Here is a 24,630-nt window from a genome sequence, read left to right as displayed (position 1 = left end):
GTTCACACATAGGCCAGCACTCAATTCGCAGGCTCTTGTCAAAGCTATCAGCTCTGCTGCCTGAGCCGATTTCTGTGGTATCCTAGCTGTTTCTACCACTGTCTTAAGTGTCGTGATCGCATAAGCTGCGGAAGTCATGCCATCTGGCAGCCTTAAACACGATCCATCAACCCACAGTTCCCCATCCACATCTGGAAGTGGCGCATCCTGTAAGTCAACACGACCCTTTGTCTGTTCCTCGGTCAGGAAAACACAATCATGATGTTTTTCTTCCTGACCCTCCTCGGCCGGATAGGGCAATAAAGTGGCAGGGTTCAGGGTAGCGCATCTTTTTAGTGTAATATGTGGCGCCAAAAGTGTCAGCTCGTATCCCGTTAGCCGTGCACTCGTGAGGTATTGGGTCTTTGTTTGGTTTAGCAGAGCATCTACTGCGTGAGGAACTAACACCAGCAGTTTATGCGATAACACTATTCCCTCACTCTGTCGTATGGCCACTGCCGTTGCTGCTACCGCTCGAAAACACCCAGGCAACCCTCGTGCTACAGGATCCAAAATGGCAGAGAAGTATGCACATGGTCTCTGCTTATCCCCGTGTAATTGCACTAACACTGACAACGCGCACCCATCATTCTCGTGCACGTACAATGTGAAAAGTTTCGTGTAGTCTGGTGTGCCTAACACGGGTGCAGAACAAAGGGCCTGTCTCAACTGTTCAAAAGCCTTCTGACAATCATCTGTCCATTCTAGAGGCATTGGTGTAGCTTTGGACAATAATGCTAGCAAGGGTTTTATGATGTGTGAAAAACCCATAATCCACTGTCTACAAAAAGACGTCAATCCTATGAAGGCACGTACATCTCTCTGCGTGCGGGGGACTGGTGTATCTAAAATTGCTTGAATTCGATCAGATGTTAATGCACGCCCCTCCTTAGACAACAGATGACCGAGGTAGGTCACCTGAGGTCTACAGTATTGGAGTTTCTTTTTCGAAACCTTATGATTGGTTTGCGCCAAAAAGGAAAGCAACGCAAGTGTACTTTCCTCACATTGTGCATAAGTGTCAGCAGCAAGCAGAAGGTCATCCACGTACTGGATGAGAGCAACGCCAGACTGCAATTTAAACGAATCTAGCTGCCTTTTCAAAGCCTGGCTGTAGATGCTAGGGCTTTCAGTATAACCTTGGGGAACACGACAAAATCTATACGATTTATTATTTAACGTGAAGCCAAACAAGTATCTGCTATCAGAATGAACAGGAATGGAAAAGAACGCATTCTTTAAATCAATTACGCTAAACGTGGTGGCCGTGGGTGGGACCAGCGTAAGCAGAGTCGTAATATCGGACACCACCGGGTATTGGGGAATGACAATTTTATTGATCTCTCGCAAGTCAATAATAAAGCGATAGACTTTGTCGTCAGTATCTCGTTTAAGGATCGGAAGAATAGGACTGTTGCAAACATTATAAGGGACCTCCTCCACAACCCCTGCAGAAATCAAATCCTGAACAATATGTGTCAATGCAAGTTCACCTTCTCTCGAGATCTTATACTGTGGTACTCGTGGTAGAGGGGCCCCCTCCTTAACAGTAATGTGTATTGGTGGAATACGCATCTCTCCCACATCCATATCTGAGGTCGCCCATAACGTATGCGGCAGAGAGGCCAAGGCTGGAATATCTGAGATGGCGTAAAACCTGTCGGGGTCAGGATAATTGTCATTCAGGATAACCCTCACTCCCTCAGGAGCGCAACGTATCGTTGCTTGAAAATATTTAAGCAAATCAATACCCAGGATATTATCTGGTGTATGGGGTGATAACAAAAATTGACCAAAACTAAAGTATTTGTCAAGACATAGTGCAAGGGGCTTGGACAATGGGCTGGGGGAGGGTGTGCCATCAAACCCTACACATGTAATCATTTCGCCAGACAGGGGAGCCCTCGGAACCAAGTTTTTCGACAAAGCGCTACGTGTAGCTCCTGTGTCAACTAGAAATTGATCAGTAGAACCCAGAATACCCGCTGTTACATATGGACCCTGCTGATCTACCGGCACTTCAACTGATTCCTTACCCCATCCTACGCAGTCCTATGCATGCACATAATCCTGATGCTCCACATTCTCACCCTCCGAAATCTGATATTGATTCCGCCTATCAAACGTGTTTCGTTCATCCTGGCCACGGCCCCTCTCCTCAACCCTTCCACGATCACTTCCGCCACCTCTCGCTCCCGCATAACCTCCTCTCGACCTTCCGCCTCCTCGACCACGCTGACTGCGCTGTTCACGAAGTACCGGACAATCTTCAGCCCAATGCCCAAACTCCTTACAATAAGCGCACTGATCCTCCGCTATGTCCGTACGACCATACGACGTATTTCCTCCACCTCGTCTACCTCTATCATTCCCTCTACCCTGTGTTCCCCGAACCTGCGCCAACATCACCTTCGTTTTCAATTCCTTCGCCTTTTTCTCTACACTTTCTTTAGCCTCCAATTCCTGCCGCTCATAGTACTGAGCCATAGTTAACAAAGACGCTGGGGTCGCCGTGGCCCAGGAACTTTCACTCGACTTCAATCGTTTTGCAATCTCCGGTAGGAGATTAGCCACATACTTATCTACAAACAGATGCCGACCCGTATCGTCTGTTAAAGATTGACCACTGTAATCATGGAATGCCTCCTCAAAACGTGTAAAGAAATCTGAAACCGTTTCATCGGGTTTCTGTTTACACGACGTTAGCATAGTCCAATCGATCTTTTTAGAGGGAACAAGCATCTTTAATTTAATCAAAATAGCTGCCGGAAGATCTAGAATTAACTGACAAGGCTTACATGCCGGTTCCCTATCTAAATCGGCAGCATTTATTTCTTTCCATGTGCCCCCCAATATTGTTTCATCATTATTTTTTACGAATCTGCCTCCACATATCAGGTGGTAAAATTAACCCAAAGAACAAATCTATATCCACAAGAGTCATCACACAAGACGAAATAGCCCCTTCCACCCCTTCATAAAATGCTGCCGGATTTTTTCGAAGATCAGGTAGAGAATTTTTCAATGCCATAACATCTGCTCTATTCCAAGGCGTGTATACCCAGTTATACACAAAATACCCTTTCGCATCCTTTGACGATTTATCATCATCTGTACCTTCCCCTTTTGGTGGAACATACAAGGGCGCGGCTTCACGCATAGGCATAACATGCAACGCAGAACTCTTATCTGAACCCCGGAGAGAACACTCCTTAATCTGCTCATCAGGCGCCGATTCGGCCTCCTTTTGCCTCCTTTTCCGCTCCTCCCGCAATCTGGTCGTTTCATCTCGCAATTGGATCAGTTGCTTGAATAGGTCATCAACATCTGCAAGATCAAATAAACCTTTGTCCAAATTCTCACGATGCACTGACAAAGCTTTAGGTTCTAACGTATCTGAAAGATCACGATACGCGGCAACAACTTCATCCGCCAAACTAGACAAAAAGTACATTAATTCAAGTTCCGACCATTTACCCCTCTCTGCAATCACCTCAGACTGAGAAACACAGTTCTTATTCACTTTACGAGCCCAACTACGTAAATGTGCGGACTTCTCCGCAGTAAACCTGAGAGCGGATACACCTTTCTTTTCCGACTTATCCTGCCCATCATCTCCCGGATCTTCAGATGGAGCCGTCGGCGAAACGTACGGAGGCGGTGACCGATCTAGCAATGAAAAATCATCAAATTCATTATTAAGGACAGGATAAAGCGGTCGGCGAATAGGAAATTGACCAGTCGTTTGCAATTTACGTTCCCGTTCCTCCCTCTCTTTCTTCTCCTGAGCCTCCTTTTCCTCAAGCTGTAAAGCCTTATCCCGAGCAGCCTTGCGCTGCTCTTTGTCCGCCAAGGCAACTTCACGCTTCATACGCTCACGCACCGCTTTCTCCCACATTCGCACACAATCAAACATGTTTTGTCTAGACCTGCGTTGAAACAAACATTGCTCTACAAACTGTACTTTACGTAAATCGAATGACCCATGTAGAGGCCATTGCAATTCAGGATCGGCCTTTGTGTACTTATGCCATAATTTACTGTACATAATAGGGGGAAGGCCAAGTTTGATGTACATCTCGCGATTTGGTGTTCCCTCTGGGGGAGCCGGCTGTGCTTCCGCTAACCTAATTATGGTACCCTCTCCAAGACAGCACATCCCTCGGAGTGTGCTAAAAACAGGCATGTTCAAAAAGTATCACGAAAGCGTGACACCGTACAAAATGGCACTTACAGTACTTCACACAACTGTGCCGCTCAGAGGAAAAAAAAAACAAAGTTAGAGAAACATCTCTACATGCCTGCCTATGTGAAGTGCACTACACATATAAGTTCAAAGATCACAAATTCACAAACGTTAGCTAACTCAAGTCAAATCACAGATCGTAGGACTTCGGCAAGCGCCCGAGGACTACCTTACCGAACACAAATCATAGAACTTCAGTAAGCGTCCGAAGACTACCTTACCGAACACAACTCTTACCCAAATTCTCAAATGTCCAGATTCCAACTGCCAAGGTCTTGTGATCAAATCAGCCAAACGGCACTTTCCCGGCAACACAGACGATCGAAAACTCAGTCGGGGACCGGCGCCACCTGGAAGGTCAGATCGGAAGGAAAGGAAGAAACACCGTGGGAGCCAAGACTCGGGTCACTCGTGGCAGCGCGCGTCCATGGCGAGTTTCCAAGCCTTCGTCACGACCTCTCCTTCGGGCATCCGAGTCACCGATGAGTCCCTTCGTGGTCGCCAATTTGAAGTAATCAGGGTTCCCAAGGCCTACATGCACCGAAGATAACCCACTTACACTCAAGAACTGTTGGCACGGAAACTGTAGAAGGCAAAGAACAAGTTTATTAAGACCCCATGGGGTGGTGGTACACTCGAACAGCACCCTTCGGTAATGCAAGAGGTATCACACCGAACACCGGTGTGACCCCGATTTATATACAGTTTGGGGCAATAAAAGGTAGGCGGCACAAGTTAGGACACATTTATATACATATATGGTCATGTTTTGGAACACTGCCAGCTCATTGGAGGGGGCACAACTCCGCTGGTCAGTTTGGCGCACATTCCTGAAGGCTTACTGGTCAGTTGGGACTGCGCATGTGTAAGCTTGACCAGTACTAAAAATAGCCTGTTGCTAGGCAGACTGAAGTGGTCAGTGGAACGGACAACGGACTAAAGGGCATGCCGGCCACGAGGCCGCTTATGGTCTAAGATGGCCGCCACGACATTCAAAATGGCGTTTTCATACATAGCCAAGTTAAGGAGGACAGCGTGTAGTTTCAGCTAATCGCTAACGCGGCCATGCCAATTACGACACATGAGGCACAGGGTCAGAGCTGATTTACATATAGCCAGTGTCTAACCCAGGGTGGTGTGGAGTACAAAAAAACGATGGATTTAGGCTCAGATCCTTGTACTGGGGTGAATGTATGACATTGTTCTACATTCTGTCCATCAACTGTGTTTTTTGCAATTTTCACCCCGAGTGGGCTGGGTATACTCAGACGTGAGTCCCAGGCTCTCCACACCACTGGAGTCAAGCTATCCAGGCTGAATGAAGGCTGATAGCCAGAAACCGGTCCTTGGATGCTTGATTCCGGTCTGGGAAAGACATGGCTTGGTAGTTCGGACTGGACTGTTCCCATGAGGCACAGGGTCAGAGCTGATTTGCATACAGCCAGTGTCTAACCCAGGGTGGTGTGGAGTGCAAAAAAACGATGGATTTAGGCCCAGATCCTTGTACTGGGGTGAATGTATGACATTGTTCTACATTCTGTCCATCAACTGTGTTTTTTGCAATTTTCACCCCGAGTGGGCTGGGTATACTCAGACGTGAGTCCCAGGCTCTCCACACCACTGGAGTCAAGCTATCCAGGCTGAATGAAGGCTGATAGCCAGAAACCGGTCCTTGGATGCTTGATTCCGGTCTGGGAAAGACATGGCTTGGTAGTTCGGACTGGACTGTTCCCATGAGGCACAGGGTCAGAGCTGATTTGCATATAGCCAGTGTCTAACCCAGGGTGGTGTGGAGTGCAAAAAAACGATGGATTTAGGCCCAGATCCTTGTACTGGGGTGAATGTATGACATTGTTCTACATTCTGTCCATCAACTGTGTTTTTTGCAATTTTCACCCCGAGTGGGCTGGGTATACTCAGACGTGAGTCCCAGGCTCTTCACACCACTGGAGTCAAGCTGTCCAGGCTGAATGAAGGCTGATAGCCAGAAACCGGTCCTTGGATGCTCGATTCCGGTCTGGGAAAGACATGGCTTGGTAGTTCGGACTGGACTGTCCCCATGAGGCACAGGGTCAGAGCTGATTTGCATATAGCCAGTGTCTAACCCAGGGTGGTGTGGAGTGCAAAAAAACTGATGGATTTAGGCCCAGATCCTTGTACTGGGGTGAATGTATGACATTGTTCTACATTCTGTCCATCAACTGTGTTTTTTGCAATTTTCACCCCGAGTGGGCTGGGTATACTAAGACGTGAGTCCCAGGCTCTCCACACCACTGGAGTCAAGCTATCCAGGCTGAATATAGGCTGATAGCCAGAAACCGGTCCTTGGATGCTTGATTCCGGTCTGGGAAAGACATGGCTTGGTAGTTCGGACTGGACTGTTCCCATGAGGCACAGGGTCAGAGCTGATTTGTATATAGCCAGTGTCTAACCCAGGGTGATGTGGAGTGCAAAAAGATCCGATGGATTTAGGCCCAGATCCTTGTACTGGGGTGAATGTATGACATTGTTCTACATTCTGTACATCAACCATGTTTTTTGTAATTTTCACCCCGAGTGGGCTGGGTATACTCAGACGTGAGTCCCAGGCTCTCCACACCACTGGAGTCAAGCTATCCAGGCTGAATGAAGGCTGATAGCCAGAAACCGGTCCTTGGATGCTTGATTCCGGTCCGGGAAAGACATGGCTTGGTAGTTCGGACTGGACTGTTCCCATGAGGCACAGGGTCAGAGCTGATTTGCATATAGCCAGTGTCTAACCCAGGGTGGTGTGGAGTGCAATAAAACCGATGGATTTAGGCCCAGATCCTTGTACTGGGGTGAATGTATGACATTGTTCTACATTCTGTCCATCAACTGTGTTTTTTGCAATTTTCACCCCGAGTGGGCTGGGTATACTCAGACGTGAGTCCCAGGCTCTCCACACCACTGGAGTCAAGCTATCCAGGCTGAATGAAGGCTGATAGCCAGAAACCGGTCCTTGGATGCTTGATTCCGGTCTGGGAAAGACATGGCTTGGTAGTTCAGACTGGACTGTTCCCATGAGGCACAGGGTCAGATCTGATTTGCATATAGCCAGTGTCTAACCCAGGGTGGTGTGGAGTGCAAAAAAAACGATGGATTTAGGCCCTGATCCTTGTACTGGGGTGAATGTATGACATTGTTCTACATTCTGTCCATCAACTGTGTTTTTTGCAATTTTCACCCCGAGTGGGCTGGGTATACTCAGACGTGAGTCCCAGGTTCTCCACACCACTGGAGTCAAGCTATCCAGGCTGAATGAAGGCTGATATCCAGAATCTGGTCCTTGGATGCTTGATTCCGGTCTGGGAAAGACATGGCTTGGTAGTTCGGACTGGACTGTTCCCATAAGGCACAGGGTCAGAGCTGATTTGCATATAGCCAGTGTCTAACCCAGGGTGGTGTGGAGTGCAAAAAAAACGATGGATTTAGGCCCAGATCCTTGTACTGGGGTGAATGTATGACATTGTTCTACATTGTGTCCATCAACTGTGTTTTTTGCAATTTTCACCCCGAGTGTGCTGGGTATACTCAGACGTGAGTCCCAGGCTCTTCAAACCACTGGAGTCAAGCTATCCAGGCTGAATGAAGGCTGATAGCCAGAAACCGGTCCTTGGATGCTTGATTCCGGTCTGGGAAAGACATGCCTTGGTAGTTCGGACTGGACTGTTCCCATGAGGCACAGGGTCAGAGCTGATTTGCATATAGCCAGTGTCTAACCCAGGGTGGTGTGGAGTGCAAAAAAAAACGATGGATTTAGGCCCAGATCCTTGTACTGGGGTGAATGTATGACATTGTTCTACATTCTGTCCATCAACTGTGTTTTTTGCAATTTTCACCCCGAGTGGGCTGGGTATACTAAGACGTGAGTCCCAGGCTCTCCACACCACTGGAGTCAATCTATCCAGGCTGAATAAAGGCTGATAGCCAGAAACCGGTCCTTGGATGCTTGATTCCGGTCTGGGAAAGACATGGCTTGGTAGTTCGGACTGGACTGTTCCCATGAGGCACAGGGTCAGAGCTGATTTGCATATAGCCAGTGTCTAACCCAGGGTGGTGTGGAGTGCAAAAAAAACCCGATGGATTTAGGCCCAGATCCTTGTACTGGGGTGAATGTATGACATTGTTCTACATTCTGTACATCAACTGTGTTTTTTGCAATTTTCACCCCGAGTGGGCTGAGTATACTCAGACGTGAGTCCCAGGCTCTCCACACCACTGGAGTCAAGCTATCCAGGCTGAATGAAGGCTGATAGCCAGAAACCGGTCCTTGGATGCTTGATTCCGGTCTGGGAAAGACATGGCTTGGTAGTTCGGACTGGACTGTTCCCATGAGGCACAGGGTCAGAGCTGATTTGCATATAGCCAGTGTCTAACCCAGGGTGGTGTGGAGTGCAAAAAAACGACGGATTTAGGCTCAGATCCTTGTACTGGGGTGAATGTATGACATTGTTCTACATTCTGTCCATCAACTGTGTTTTTTGCAATTTTCACCCCGAGTGGGCTGGGTATACTCAGACGTGAGTCCCAGGCTCTCCACACCACTGGAGTCAAGCTATCCAGGCTGAATGAAGGCTGATAGCCAGAAACCGGTCCTTGGATGCTTGATTCCGGTCTGGGAAAGACATGGCTTGGTAGTTCGGACTGGACTGTTCCCATGAGGCACAGGGTCAGAGCTGATTTGCATATAGCCAGTGTCTAACCCAGGGTGGTGTGGAGTGCAAAAAAAACGATGGATTTAGGCCCAGATCCTTGTACTGGGGTGAATGTATGCCATTGTTCTACATTCTGTCCATCAACTGTGTTTTTTGCAATTTTCACCCCGAGTGGGCTGGGTATAATCAGACGTGAGTCCCAGGCTCTCCACACCACTGGAGTCAAGCTATCCAGGCTGAATGAAGGCTTATAGCCAGAAACCGGTCCTTGGATGCTTGATTCCGGTCTGGGAAAGACATGGCTTGGTAGTTCGGACTGGACAGTTCCCCTGAGGCACAGGGTCAGAGCTGATTTGCATACAGCCAGTGTCTAACCCAGGGTGGTGTGGAGTGCAAAAAAAACGATGGATTTAGGCCCAGATCCTTGTACTGGGGTGAATGTATGACATTGTTCTACATTCTGTCCATCAACTGTGTTTTTTGCAATTTTCACCCCGAGTGGGCTGGGTATACTCAGACGTGAGTCCCAGGCTCTCCACACCACTGGAGTCAAGCTATCCAGGCTGAATGAAGGCTGATAGCCAGAAACCGGTCCTTGGATGCTTGATTCCGGTCTGGGAAAGACATGGCTTGGTAGTTCGGACTGGACTGTTCCCATGAGGCACAGGGTCAGAGCTGATTTGCATATAGCCAGTGTCTAACCCAGGGTGGTGTGGAGTACAAAAAAACGATGGATTTAGGTTCAGATCCTTGTACTGGAGTGAATGTATGACATTGTTCTACATTCTGTCCATCAACTGTGTTTTTTGCAATTTTCACCCCGAGTGGGCTGGGTATACTCAGACTTGAGTCCCAGGCTCTCCACACCACTGGAGTCAAGCTATCCAGGGTGAATGAAGGCTGATAGCCAGAAACCGGTCCTTGGATGCTTGATTCCGGTCTGGGAAAGACATGGCTTGGAAGTACGGACTGGACTGTTCCCATGAGGCACAGGGTCAGAGCTGATTTGCATATAGCCAGTGTCTAACCCAGGGAGGTGTGGAGTGCAAAAAAACCAATGGATTTAGGCCCAGATCCTTGTACTGGGGTGAATGTATGACATTGTTCTACATTCTGTCCATCAACTGTGTTTTTTGCAATTTTCACCCCGAGTGGGCTTGGTATACTCAGACGTGAGTCCCAGGCTCTCCACACCACTGGAGTCAAGCTATCCAGGCTGAATGAAGGCTGATAGCCAGAAACTGGTCCTTGGATGCTTGATTCCGGTCTGGGAAAGACATGGCTTGGTAGTTCGGACTGGACTGTTCCCATGAGGCACAGGGTCAGAGCTGATTTACATATAGCCAGTGTCTAACCCAGGGTGGTGTGGAGTGCAAAAAAACGATGGATTTAGGCTCAGATCCTTGTACTGGGGTGAATGTATGACATTGTTCTACATTCTGTCCATCAACTGTGTTTTTTGCAATTTTCACCCCGAGTGGGCTGGGTAACTCAGACGTGAGTCCCAGGCTCTCCACACCACTGGAGTCAAGCTATCCAGGCTGAATGAAGGCTGATAGCCAGAAACCGGTCCTTGGATGCTTGATTCCGGTCTGGGAAAGACATGGCTTGGTAGTTCGGACTGGACTGTTCCCATTAGGCACAGGGTCAGAGCTGATTTGCATATAGCCAGTGTTTAACCCAGGGTGGTGTGGAGTGCAAAAAAAACGATGGATTTAGGCCCAGATCCTTGTACTGGGGTGAATGTATGACATTGTTCTACATTCTGTCCATCAACTATGTTTTTTGCAATTTTCACCCCGAGTGGGCTGGGTATACTCAGACGTGAGTCCCAGGCTCTTCACACCACTGGAGTCAAGCTATCCAGGCTGAATGAAGGCTGATAGCCAGAAACCGGTCCTTAGATGCTTGATTCCGGTCTGGGAAAGACATGGCTTGGTAGTTCGGACTGGACTGTTCCCATGAGGCACAGGGTCAGAGCTGATTTGCATATAGCCAGTGTCTAACCCAGGGTGGTGTGGAGTGCAAAAAAAATGATGGATTTAGGCCCAGATCCTTGTACTGGGGTGAATGTATGACATTGTTCTACATTCTGTCCATCAACTGTGTTTTTTGCAATTTTCACCCCGAGTGGGCTGAGTATACTCAGACGTGAGTCCCAGGCTCTCCACACCACTGGAGTCAAGCTATCCAGGCTGAATGAAGGCTGATAGCCAGAAACCGGTCCTTGGATGCTTGATTCCGGTCTGGGAAAGACATGGCTTGGTAGTTCGGACTGGACTGTTCCCATGAGGCACAGGGTCAGAGCTGATTTGCATATAGCCAGTGTCTAACCCAGGGTGGTGTGGAGTGCAAAAAAACGACGGATTTAGGCTCAGATCCTTGTACTGGGGTGAATGTATGACATTGTTCTACATTCTGTCCATCAACTGTGTTTTTTGCAATTTTCACCCCGAGTGGGCTGGGTATACTCAGACGTGAGTCCCAGGCTCTCCACACCACTGGAGTCAAGCTATCCAGGCTGAATGAAGGCTGATAGCCAGAAACCGGTCCTTGGATGCTTGATTCCGGTCTGGGAAAGACATGGCTTGGTAGTTCGGACTGGACTGTTCCCATGAGGCACAGGGTCAGAGCTGATTTGCATATAGCCAGTGTCTAACCCAGGGTGGTGTGGAGTGCAAAAAAAACGATGGATTTAGGCCCAGATCCTTGTACTGGGGTGAATGTATGCCATTGTTCTACATTCTGTCCATCAACTGTGTTTTTTGCAATTTTCACCCCGAGTGGGCTGGGTATAATCAGACGTGAGTCCCAGGCTCTCCACACCACTGGAGTCAAGCTATCCAGGCTGAATGAAGGCTTATAGCCAGAAACCGGTCCTTGGATGCTTGATTCCGGTCTGGGAAAGACATGGCTTGGTAGTTCGGACTGGACAGTTCCCCTGAGGCACAGGGTCAGAGCTGATTTGCATACAGCCAGTGTCTAACCCAGGGTGGTGTGGAGTGCAAAAAAAACGATGGATTTAGGCTCAGATCCTTGTACTGGAGTGAATGTATGACATTGTTCTACATTCTGTCCATCAACTGTGTTTTTTGCAATTTTCACCCCGAGTGGGCTGGGTATACTCAGACTTGAGTCCCAGGCTCTCCACACCACTGGAGTCAAGCTATCCAGGCTGAATGAAGGCTGATAGCCAGAAACCGGTCCTTGGATGCTTGATTCCGGTCTGGGAAAGACATGGCTTGGAAGTACGGACTGGACTGTTCCCATGAGGCACAGGGTCAGAGCTGATTTGCATATAGCCAGTGTCTAACCCAGGGAGGTGTGGAGTGCAAAAAAACGATGGATTTAGGCTCAGATCCTTGTACTGGGGTGAATGTATGACATTGTTCTACATTCTGTCCATCAACTGTGTTTTTTGCAATTTTCCACCCCGAGTGGGCTGGGTAACTCAGACGTGAGTCCCAGGCTCTCCACACCACTGGAGTCAAGCTATCCAGGCTGAATGAAGGCTGATAGCCAGAAACCGGTCCTTGGATGCTTGATTCCGGTCTGGGAAAGACATGGCTTGGTAGTTCGGACTGGACTGTTCCCATTAGGCACAGGGTCAGAGCTGATTTGCATATAGCCAGTGTCTAACCCAGGGTGGTGTGGAGTGCAAAAAAAACGATGGATTTAGGCCCAGATCCTTGTACTGGGGTGAATGTATGACATTGTTCTACATTCTGTCCATCAACTATGTTTTTTGCAATTTTCACCCCGAGTGGGCTGGGTATACTCAGACGTGAGTCCCAGGCTCTTCACACCACTGGAGTCAAGCTATCCAGGCTGAATGAAGGCTGATAGCCAGAAACCGGTCCTTAGATGCTTGATTCCGGTCTGGGAAATACATGGCTTGGTAGTTCGGACTGGACTGTTCCCATGAGGCACAGGGTCAGAGCTGATTTGCATATAGCCAGTGTCTAACCCAGGGTGGTGTGGAGTGCAAAAAAACGATGGATTTAGGCCCAGATCCTTGTACTGGGGTGAATGTATGACATTGTTCTACATTCTGTCCATCAACTGTGTTTTTTGCAATTTTCACCCCGAGTGGGCTGGGTATACTCAGACGTGAGTCCCAGGCTCTTCACACCACTGGAGTCAAGCTATCCAGGCTGAATGAAGGCTGATAGCCAGAAACCGGTCCTTGGATGCTTGATTCCGGTCTGGGAAAGACATGGCTTGGTAGTTCGGACTGGACTGTCCCCATGAGGCACAGGGTCAGAGCTGATTTGCATATAGCCAGTGTCTAACCCAGGGTGGTGTGGAGTGCAAAAAAAATGATGGATTTAGGCCCAGATCCTTGTACTGGGGTGAATGTATGACATTGTTCTACATTCTGTCCATCAACTGTGTTTTTTGCAATTTTCACCCCGAGTGGGCTGGGTTTACTAAGACGTGAGTCCCAGGCTCTCCACACCACTGGAGTCAAGCTATCCAGGTTGAATAAAGGCTGATAGCCAGAAACCGGTCCTTGGATGCTTGATTCCGGTCTGGGAAAGACATGGCTTGGTAGTTCGGACTGGACTGTTCCCATGAGGCACAGGGTCAGAGCTGATTTGCATATAGCCAGTGTCTAACCCAGGGTGGTGTGGAGTGCAAAAAAATCAGATGGATTTAGGCCCAGATCCTTGTACTGGGGTGAATGTATGACATTGTTCTACATTCTGTACATCAACTGTGTTTTTTGTAATTTTCACCCCGAGTGGGCTGGGTATACTCAGACGTGAGTCCCAGGCTCTCCACACCACTGGAGTCAAGCTATCCAGGCTGAATGAAGGCTGATAGCCAGAAACCGGTCCTTGGATGCTTGATTCCGGTCGGGAAAGACATGGCTTGGTAGTTCGGACTGGACTGTTCCCATGAGGCACAGGGTCGGAGCTGATTTGCATATAGCCAGTGTCTAACCCAGGGTGGTGTGGAGTGCAAAAAAAACAATGGACTTAGGCCCAGATCCTTGTACTGGGGTGAATGTATGACATTGTTCTACATTCTGTCCATCAACTGTGTTTTTTGCAATTTTCACCCCGAGTGGGCTGGGTATACTCAGACGTGAGTCCCAGGCTCTCCACACCACTGGAGTCAAGCTATCCAGGCTGAATGAAGGCTGATAGCCAGAAACCGGTCCTTGGATGCTTGATTCCGGTCTGGGAAAGACATGGCTTGGTAGTTCGGACTGGACTGTTCCCATGAGGCACAGGGTCAGAGCTGATTTGCATATAGCCAGTGTCTAACCCAGGGTGGTGTGGAGTGCAAAAAAACGATGGATTTAGGCCCAGATCCTTGTACTGGGGTGAATGTATGACATTGTTCTACATTCTGTCCATCAACTGTGTTTTTTGCAATTTTCACCCCGAGTGGGCTGGGTATACTCAGACGTGAGTCCCAGGCTCTCCACACCACTGGAATCAAGCTATCCAGGCTGAATGAAGGCTGATAGCCAGAAACCGGTTCTTGGATGCTTGATTGCGGTCTGGGAAAGACATAGCTTGGTAGTTCGGACTGGACTGTTCCCATGAGGCACAGGGTCAGAGCTGATTTGCATATAGCCAGTGTCTAACCCAGGGTGGTGTGGCGTACAAAAAAACCGATGGATTTAGGCCCAGATCCTTGTACTGGGGTGAATGTATGACATTGTTCTACATTCTGTCCATCAACTGTGTTTTTGCAATTTTCACCCCGAGTGGGCTGGGTATACTCAGACGCGAGTCCCAGGCTCTCCACACCACTGGAGTCAAGCTATCCAGGCTGAATGAAGGCTGATAGCCAGAAACCGGTCCTTGGATGCTTTATTCCGGTCTGGGAAAGACATGGCTTGGTAGTTCGGACTGGACTGTTCCCATGAGGCACAGGGTCAGAGCTGATTTGCATATAGCCAGTGTCTAACCCAGGGTGGTGTGGAGTGCAAAAAAAACGATGGATTTAGGCCCAGATCCTTGTACTGGGGTGAATGTATGACATTGTTCTACATTCTGTCCATCAACTGTGTTTTTTGCAATTTTCACCCCGAGTGGGCTGGGTATACTCAGACGTGAGTCCCAGGCTCTCCACACCACTGGAATCAAGCTATCCAGGCTGAATGAAGGCTGATAGCCAGAAACCGGTTCTTGGATGCTTGATTGCGGTCTGGGAAAGACATAGCTTGGTAGTTCGGACTGGACTGTTCCCATGAGGCACAGGGTCAGAGCTGATTTGCATATAGCCAGTGTCTAACCCAGGGTGGTGTGGAGTGCAAAAAAACCGATGGATTTAGGCCCAGATCCTTGTACTGAGGTGAATGTATGACATTGTTCTACATTCTGTCCATCAACTGTGTTTTTTGCAATTTTCACCCCGAGTGTGCTGGGTATACTAAGACGTGAGTCCCAGGCTCTCCACACCACTGGAGTCAAGCTATCCAGGCTGAATATAGGCTGATAGCCAGAAACCGGTCCTTGGATGCTTGATTCCGGTCTGGGAAAGACATGGCTTGGTAGTTCGGACTGGACTGTTCCCATGAGGCACAGGGTCAGAGCTGATTTGCATATAGCCAGTGTCTAACCCAGGGTGGTGTGGAGTGCAAAAAAATTCGATGGATTTAGGCCCAGATCCTTGTACTGGGGTGAATGTATGACATTGTTCTACATTCTGTCCATCAACTGTGTTTTTTGCAATTTTCACCCCGAGTGGGCTGGGTATACTCAGACGTGAGTCCCAGGCTCTCCACACCACTGGAGTCAAGCTATCCAGGCTGAATGAAGGCTGATAGCCAAAAACCGGTCCTTGGATGCTTTATTCCGGTCTGGGAAAGACATGGCTTGGTAGTTCGGACTGGACTGTTCCCATGAGGCACAGGGTCAGAGCTGATTTGCATATAGCCAGTGTCTAACCCAGGGTGGTGTGGAGTGCAAAAAAAACGATGGATTTAGGCCCAGATCCTTGTACTGGGGTGAATGTATGACATTGTTCTACATTCTGTCCATCAACTGTGTTTTTTGCAATTTTCACCCCGAGTGGGCTGGGTATACTCAGACGTGAGTCCCAGGCTCTCCACACCACTGGAATCAAGCTATCCAGGCTGAATGAAGGCTGATAGCCAGAAACCGGTTCTTGGATGCTTGATTGCGGTCTGGGAAAGACATAGCTTGGTAGTTCGGACTGGACTGTTCCCATGAGGCACAGGGTCAGAGCTGATTTGCATATAGCCAGTGTCTAACCCAGGGTGGTGTGGCGTACAAAAAAACCGATGGATTTAGGCCCAGATCCTTGTACTGGGGTGAATGTATGACATTGTTCTACATTCTGTCCATCAACTGTGTTTTTGCAATTTTCACCCCGAGTGGGCTGGGTATACTCAGACGCGAGTCCCAGGCTCTCCACACCACTGGAGTCAAGCTATCCAGGCTGAATGAAGGCTGATAGCCAGAAACCGGTCCTTGGATGCTTGATTCCGGTCTGGGAAAGACATGGCTTGGTAGTTCGGACTGGACTGTTCCCATGAGGCACAGGGTCAGAGCTGATTTGCATATAGCCAGTGTCTAACCCAGGGTGGTGTGGAGTGCAAAAAAACGATGGATTTAGGCCCAGATCCTTGTACTGGGGTGAATGTATGACATTGTTCTACATTCTGTCCATCAACTGTGTTTTTTGCAATTTTCACCCCGAGTGGGCTGGGTATACTCAGACGTGAGTCCCAGGCTCTTCACACCACTGGAGTCAAGCTGTCCAGGCTGAATGAAGGCTGATAGCCAGAAACCGGTCCTTGGATGCTCGATTCCGGTCTGGGAAAGACATGGCTTGGTAGTTCGGACTGGACTGTCCCCATGAGGCACAGGGTCAGAGCTGATTTGCATATAGCCAGTGTCTAACCCAGGGTGGTGTGGAGTGCAAAAAAACCGATGGATTTAGGCCCAGATCCTTGTACTGGGGTGAATGTATGACATTGTTCTACATTCTGTCCATCAACTGTGTTTTTTGCAATTTTCACCCCGAGTGGGCTGGGTATACTCAGACATGAGTCCCAGGCTCTCCACACCACTGGAGTCAAGCTATCCAGGCTGAATATAGGCTGATAGCCAGAAACCGGTCCTTGGATGCTTGATTCCGGGCTGGGAAAGACATGGCTTGGTAGTTCGGACTGGACTGTTCCCATGAGGCACAGGGTCAGAGCTGATTTGCATATAGCCAGTGTCTAACCCAGGGTGGTGTGGAGTGCAAAAAAATCCGATGGATTTAGGCCCAGATCCTTGTACTGGGGTGAATGTATGACATTGTTCTACATTCTGTACATCAACTGTGTTTTTTGTAATTTTCACCCCGAGTGGGCTGGGTATACTCAGACGTGAGTCCCAGGCTCTCCACACCACTGGAGTCAAGCTATCCAGGCTGAATGAAGGCTGATAGCCAGAAACCGGTCCTTGGATGCTTGATTCCGGTCCGGGAAAGACATGGCTTGGTAGTTCGGACTGGACTGTTCCCATGAGGCACAGGGTCAGAGCTGATTTGCATATAGCCAGTGTCTAACCCAGGGTGGTGTGGAGTGCAATAAAACCGATGGATTTAGGCCCAGATCCTTGTACTGGGGTGAATGTATGACATTGTTCTACATTCTGTCCATCAACTGTGTTTTTTGCAATTTTCACCCCGAGTGGGCTTGGTATACTCAGACCTGAGTCCCAGGCTCTCCACACCACTGGAGTCAAGCTATCCAGGCTGAATGAAGGCTGATAGCCAGAAACCGGTCCTTGGATGCTTGATTCCGGTCTGGGAAAGACATGGCTTGGTAGTTCAGACTGGACTGTTCCCATGAGGCACAGGGTCAGAGCTGATTTGCATATAGCCAGTGTCTAACCCAGGGTGGTGTGGAGTGCAAAAAAAACGATGGATTTAGGCCCTGATCCTTGTACTGGGGTGAATGTATGACATTGTTCTACATTCTGTCCATCAACTGTGTTTTTTGCAATTTTCACCCCGAGTGGGCTGGGTATACTCAGACTTGAGTCCCAGGCTCTCCACACCACTGGAGTCAAGCTATCCAGGCTGAATGAAGGCTGATAGCCAGAAACCGGTCCTTGGATGCTTGATTCCGGTCTGGGAAAGACATGGCTTGGTAGTTCGGACTGGACTGTTCCCATGAGGCACAGGGTCAGAGCTGATTTGCATATAGCCAGTGTCTAACCCAGGGAGGTGTGGAGTGCAAAAAAAACGATGGATTTAGGCCCAGATCCTTGTACTGGGGTGAATGTATGACATTGTTCTACATTCTGTCCATCAACTGTGTTTTTTGCAATTTTCACCCCGAGTGGGCTGGGTATACTCAGACGTGAGTCCCAGGTTCTCCACACCACTGGAGTCAAGCTATCCAGGCTGAATGAAGGCTGATAGCCAGAAACTGGTCCTTGGATGCTTGATTCCGGTCTGGGAAAGACATGGCTTGGTAGTTCGGACTGGACTGTTCCCATAAGGCACAGGGTCAGAGCTGATTTGCATATAGCCAGTGTCTAACCCAGGGTGGTGTGGAGTGCAAAAAAACGATGGATTTAGGCCCAGATCCTTGTACTGGGGTGAATGTATGACATTGTTCTACATTCTGTCCATCAACTGTGTTTTTTGCAATTTTCACCCCGAGTGGGCTGGGTATACTCAGATGTGAGTCCCAGGCTCTCCACACCACTGGAGTCAAGCTATCCAGGCTCAATGAAGGCTGATAGCCAGAAACCGGTCCTTGGATGCTTGATTCCGGTCTGGGAAAGACATGGCTTGGTAGTTCGGACTGGACTGTTCCCATTTGAAGTAATCAGGGTTCCCAAGGCCTACATGCACCGAAGATAACCCACTTACACTCAAGAACTGTTGGCACGGAAACTGTAGAAGGCAAAGAACAAGTTTATTAAGACCCCATGGGGTGGTGGTACACTCGAACAGCACCCTTCGGTAATGCAAGAGGTATCACACCGAACACCGGTGTGACCCCGATTTATATACAGTTTGGGGCAATAAAAGGTAGGCGGCACAAGTTAGGACACATTTATATACATATATGGTCATGTTTTGGAACACTGCCAGCTCATTGGAGGGGGCACAACTCCGCTGGTCAGTTTGGCGCACATTCCTGAAGGCTTACTGGTCAGTTGGGACTGCGCATGTGTAAGCTTGACCAGTACTAAAAATAGCCTGTTGCTAGGCAGACTGAAGTGGTCAGTGGAACGGACAACGGACTAAAGGGCATGCCGGCCACGAGGCCGCTTATGGTCTAAGATGGCCGCCACGACATTCAAAATGGCGTTTTCATACATAGCCAAGTTAAGGAGGACAGCGTTGAGTTTCAACTAATCGCTAACGCGGCCATGCCAATTACGACAGACGACCCTTTTAGCGTTTAGCTGAATCTACCTCATAGTGAACATAATCAGGATGTTCGTCCTCGATGTCTATTAACATTATTTGTGTTACTTCCTTATGAAGCATCATTTTGTCATGAGCAAGAGCTCGTCTTGATGGTATGCAAGCTGATAGACACATAGAGCATAAGGCTGGGCCACATTGAATACATAGGCATATGAAAAACATTGCTCCCACGATTATACATAGAATCGTCAACAGTTTCCAGCCCCAGGTAGCAAGCATGGACCAGAACCATCCTGAAAGTGTCCAAGTTCCATTGTCCGGATGTATCTCAGCTGCGATCTTGTGGAGCTTGAATATGGCATCATAAACAGATGGAGAATTGTCCGGAATGTATACACAGCAGCTGCTTCCGATGATTCTACATGCCCCCCCACGATCAGCCAGAACTACATCCAACACCATCCTGTTTTGGAGCGTAACAATTCTAGAAATCTGTAGTTCCTCAGTGATGTTTCCCAAGGCAATGGCAGTGTCATTCGCTACAGCCTCAACAACACGTGTCAGTCGTCTTATTTTCCGGCTGTTCAGTGCAGCCCCCACAAAGGAAAATAGTCCCAAATTGAAGTCCACATACTGTTGCAAAGCAGTATCGGTTTGGTCTATGTCATCCAAAACAACAGTCCGTTTAACCCTATTCAGGACGAAATCATGATACAAAGTATAATCATTGTGATACATTGGTGGGGCAATGAATACAGGAGGTAGCACAAACGATACATAGCAAGTGCCCAACCATCCCAATGGAAGTTGATGGTAACCCTTCGTTCCACAAATGAAGTACGTGTTTCGTAATGCTACAAATGAGATGCCATTCGGACTATCAAAAGTAAGGGTAGTGTTACATTCGCTTTTCCCCACTGCAATCGAACCCTTATTCCTAATACACAAATCGGCTTTAGTGGCAATAACATTAATAACATGTGCGCTGGATACATTTACATCTCTCTGGTTGCTGTACACACGTGGGGCAGACATATTATCAGGCCTATACTCCTCCCATTCAAATCGAGTACCCTCAGCCCGCGGAAACCCATCCTTGTCATGGGTGCATACTTTGTTCAAACGGAAAAGCACCCCCCCTTTGGTTGGCCATCTCAAGGTAAAGAGGAGGGTGTACCAGGCGTTACATGATCCATTGTGCGAAAACGTGAGTGGAATGAGTGGGGTGCCCCCTCTTTTCTGGTGCCCTGGCAACATCCCACACACCCAGCAATTTGAGGTATTGGTCATATTATGTGTGTGATGAAGAATCTGAATAAAACTGTTATTCAGATAGGTTTGCCGATGTCGTTCTTCGTGATAGGGTAATGTAAAGTGAAAATGTTCAGATGGAGCCGGGGTAGTCGGCAGCAAATGTTCACGTACAGGCACCACAAGTTCAACTACCCAGGCTATTACAGCTATCACCACAATAGTCAGAACAAAGAGAAAGGCACCCAATATTCGTTTATCTCGTGATGCCGTTGATTCCATAGTTCAGGAATACTCGTGCAAAAGTCTCAAACAGCACAAATTGTTCACAGAGTCTCAGATACACGTACGTGTATACCTAAAAAAAAAAGAAAAATGCGGTGCTGAACTCCGAGGTAGCCGTTGTTTTTTTCTCCGGGCCAAGACGGGTGTCGCTACACTGGCAGAACTGATCCCCCCCCCCTTGGAATTCCCGGTTTCCGTTTCACAAACCTGGAGCGATAACCAACCAGTCATTAAAAATACAAAAAAAAATCTTCTTATCGAGGACGCAAGTTGTAGCGCTCTCGTCCGGCAACAGCGTGGTCCGGGAAGGCTCCCTCAACTTCGGCCGACGTCACAGCTGGGCTCTTTTCTTTCTCCAAAATCTCCTTGTAGTCGGTCAGCACAGCAGGGGTCACCAGATCCGGAGAGACACGGCGGCAATGTGTCGAATGCACCCACCGCTTCCTGTTGGTCACTCGTACAGCTGTTCGGGTTGCAAGGAGGACCTGTTCGGGGCCTTTCCACCTGGGCTCCAAACTGCTTGCTCTCTCAAACGACCGAATCATGACGTGATCCCCAGGACGGAGATCATGGCCCTCTCCAGTAGAGTTGTCAGGGAGCGCTTCTCGAACCTGTTGATGAATAGAGAGTAAATCATTTGTTAATCGTGCCAAATAGTCGTTCACCATAACACAAGGCACATCATGTATTAATCGCGGCTTAGGCACCCCCCAGATATTCATGGGGCGCCCAAACACCACCTCATAGGGGGTAAGGCCAGTTCGTGAATGGGGTACTGATCTAAGAGAGAGCAGTGCTAGCGGCAAAGCGTCTGGCCACTTCAACGATGTAGACGCCACAATTTTGGCCAGCTTAAGTTTCAACGTAGCATTGTACCGCTCAACCAGACCTGCCGACTGCGGGTGGAATACAGCGTGGAACTTCTGCTGAATCCCTAACCCCTTCAGTACATACTCCACAATCTTTCCGACAAAATGAGGCCCATTATCGGTCCACAGAAATTTGCAAACTCCAAAGCGAGGAAAGAATTCCTTAAGCAACACCCTGGCTGTTGTCAAAGCCGTATTGTCTTTCGTGGGGAAGGCCTCAACCCATTTACTAAAGGCACATACCACCACTAGGACATACTTCAGGTTGTTGCAGCGCTCGAGTTGGATGTAATCCATTTGGAGTACCTCAAATGGTGCAGAAGGTGGAACGAACCCTCCTTTCGGAGTATGGGTCCCCTTTCCGGGATTGTGTTGTAAACAAACCAGGCAGGTCTGCACTACTCTCTTCGCAGTATTAGCGATCTCAGGATGTTCCCAAGCTCGTGTTAACAGCCGAGTAATTGCAAGAGCTCCGACATGCGCCAGTCCATGTGTCATCTGGACCATCGCCTGCAAGTAAGCCGCAGGCAATTTCCATTTCTCCATGTCTTTGCTTCTCCAACAACCCTCGTCATCTAGTACCCCATCTGCTGCCCATGCCGCAAGTTCAGATTCAGTAGCTGATTTTTGAATGTCCAATATTTCTGCTCTAGCATCACTCCATCGCTCAGCCTGCGATTGTATCACATACATGGGGGAGCTAGTTCGGGACATAGCCGTTTGTCTAGCTATGCTGTCTGCAAAAGCATTTCCTTGGCCCACTTTATCCGTGATCTTTTTATGAGCACTGCATTTTACTATCGCTACTTTCTTTGGGCCAAGCAACGCATTTAGGAGATCACGCACTAGCTCTCCGTGCATAATGTGTTCTCCGTGAGATGTCAGAAACCCACGCTCCCTCCAGAGTAGCCCGAAGTCATGTGCTACTCCGAAGGCGTACCGGCTGTCTGTGTATATGTTCACACATAGGCCAGCACTCAATTCGCAGGCTCTTGTCAAAGCTATCAGCTCTGCTGCCTGAGCCGATTTCTGTGGTATCCTAGCTGTTTCTACCACTGTCTTAAGTGTCGTGATCGCATAAGCTGCGGAAGTCGTGCCATCTGGCAGCCTTAAACACGATCCATCAACCCACAGTTCCCCATCCACATCTGGAAGTGGCGCATCCTGTAAGTCAACACGACCCTTTGTCTGTTCCTCGGTCAGGAAAACACAATCATGATGTTTTTCTTCCTGACCCTCCTCGGCCGGATAGGGCAATAAAGTGGCAGGGTTCAGGGTAGCGCATCTTTTTAGTGTAATATGTGGCGCCAAAAGTGTCAGCTCGTATCCCGTTAGCCGTGCACTCGTGAGGTATTGGGTCTTTGTTTGGTTTAGCAGAGCATCTACTGCGTGAGGAACTAACACCAGCAGTTTATGCGATAACACTATTCCCTCACTCTGTCGTATGGCCACTGCCGTTGCTGCTACCGCTCGAAAACACCCAGGCAACCCTCGTGCTACAGGATCCAAAATGGCAGAGAAGTATGCACATGGTCTCTGCTTATCCCCGTGTAATTGCACTAACACTGACAACGCGCACCCATCATTCTCGTGCACGTACAATGTGAAAAGTTTCGTGTAGTCTGGTGTGCCTAACACGGGTGCAGAACAAAGGGCCTGTCTCAACTGTTCAAAAGCCTTCTGACAATCATCTGTCCATTCTAGAGGCATTGGTGTAGCTTTGGACAATAATGCTAGCAAGGGTTTTATGATGTGTGAAAAACCCATAATCCACTGTCTACAAAAAGACGTCAATCCTATGAAGGCACGTACATCTCTCTGCGTGCGGGGGACTGGTGTATCTAAAATTGCTTGAATTCGATCAGATGTTAATGCACGCCCCTCCTTAGACAACAGATGACCGAGGTAGGTCACCTGAGGTCTACAGTATTGGAGTTTCTTTTTCGAAACCTTATGATTGGTTTGCGCCAAAAAGGAAAGCAACGCAAGTGTACTTTCCTCACATTGTGCATAAGTGTCAGCAGCAAGCAGAAGGTCATCCACGTACTGGATGAGAGCAACGCCAGACTGCAATTTAAACGAATCTAGCTGCCTTTTCAAAGCCTGGCTGTAGATGCTAGGGCTTTCAGTATAACCTTGGGGAACACGACAAAATCTATACGATTTATTATTTAACGTGAAGCCAAACAAGTATCTGCTATCAGAATGAACAGGAATGGAAAAGAACGCATTCTTTAAATCAATTACGCTAAACGTGGTGGCCGTGGGTGGGACCAGCGTAAGCAGAGTCGTAATATCGGACACCACCGGGTATTGGGGAATGACAATTTTATTGATCTCTCGCAAGTCAATAATAAAGCGATAGACTTTGTCGTCAGTATCTCGTTTAAGGATCGGAAGAATAGGACTGTTGCAAACATTATAAGGGACCTCCTCCACAACCCCTGCAGAAATCAATTCCTGAACAATATGTGTCAATGCAAGTTCACCTTCTCTCGAGATCTTATACTGTGGTACTCGTGGTAGAGGGGCCCCCTCCTTAACAGTAATGTGTATTGGTGGAATACGCATCTCTCCCACATCCATATCTGAGGTCGCCCATAACGTATGCGGCAGAGAGGCCAAGGCTGGAATATCTGAGATGGCGTAAAACCTGTCGGGGTCAGGATAATTGTCATTCAGGATAACCCTCACTCCCTCAGGAGCGCAACGTATCGTTGCTCGAAAATATTTAAGCAAATCAATACCCAGGATATTATCTGGTGTATGGGGTGATAACAAAAATTGACCAAAACTAAAGTATTTGTCAAGACATAGTGCAAGGGGCTTGGACAATGGGCTGGGGGAGGGTGTGCCATCAAACCCTACACATGTAATCATTTCGCCAGACAGAGGAGCC

Source organism: Lissotriton helveticus, chromosome 6 (assembly GCF_964261635.1).
Source record: "Lissotriton helveticus chromosome 6, aLisHel1.1, whole genome shotgun sequence".
NCBI lineage: Eukaryota > Metazoa > Chordata > Amphibia > Caudata > Salamandridae > Lissotriton > Lissotriton helveticus.
This window is presented reverse-complemented; position numbering follows the sequence as displayed.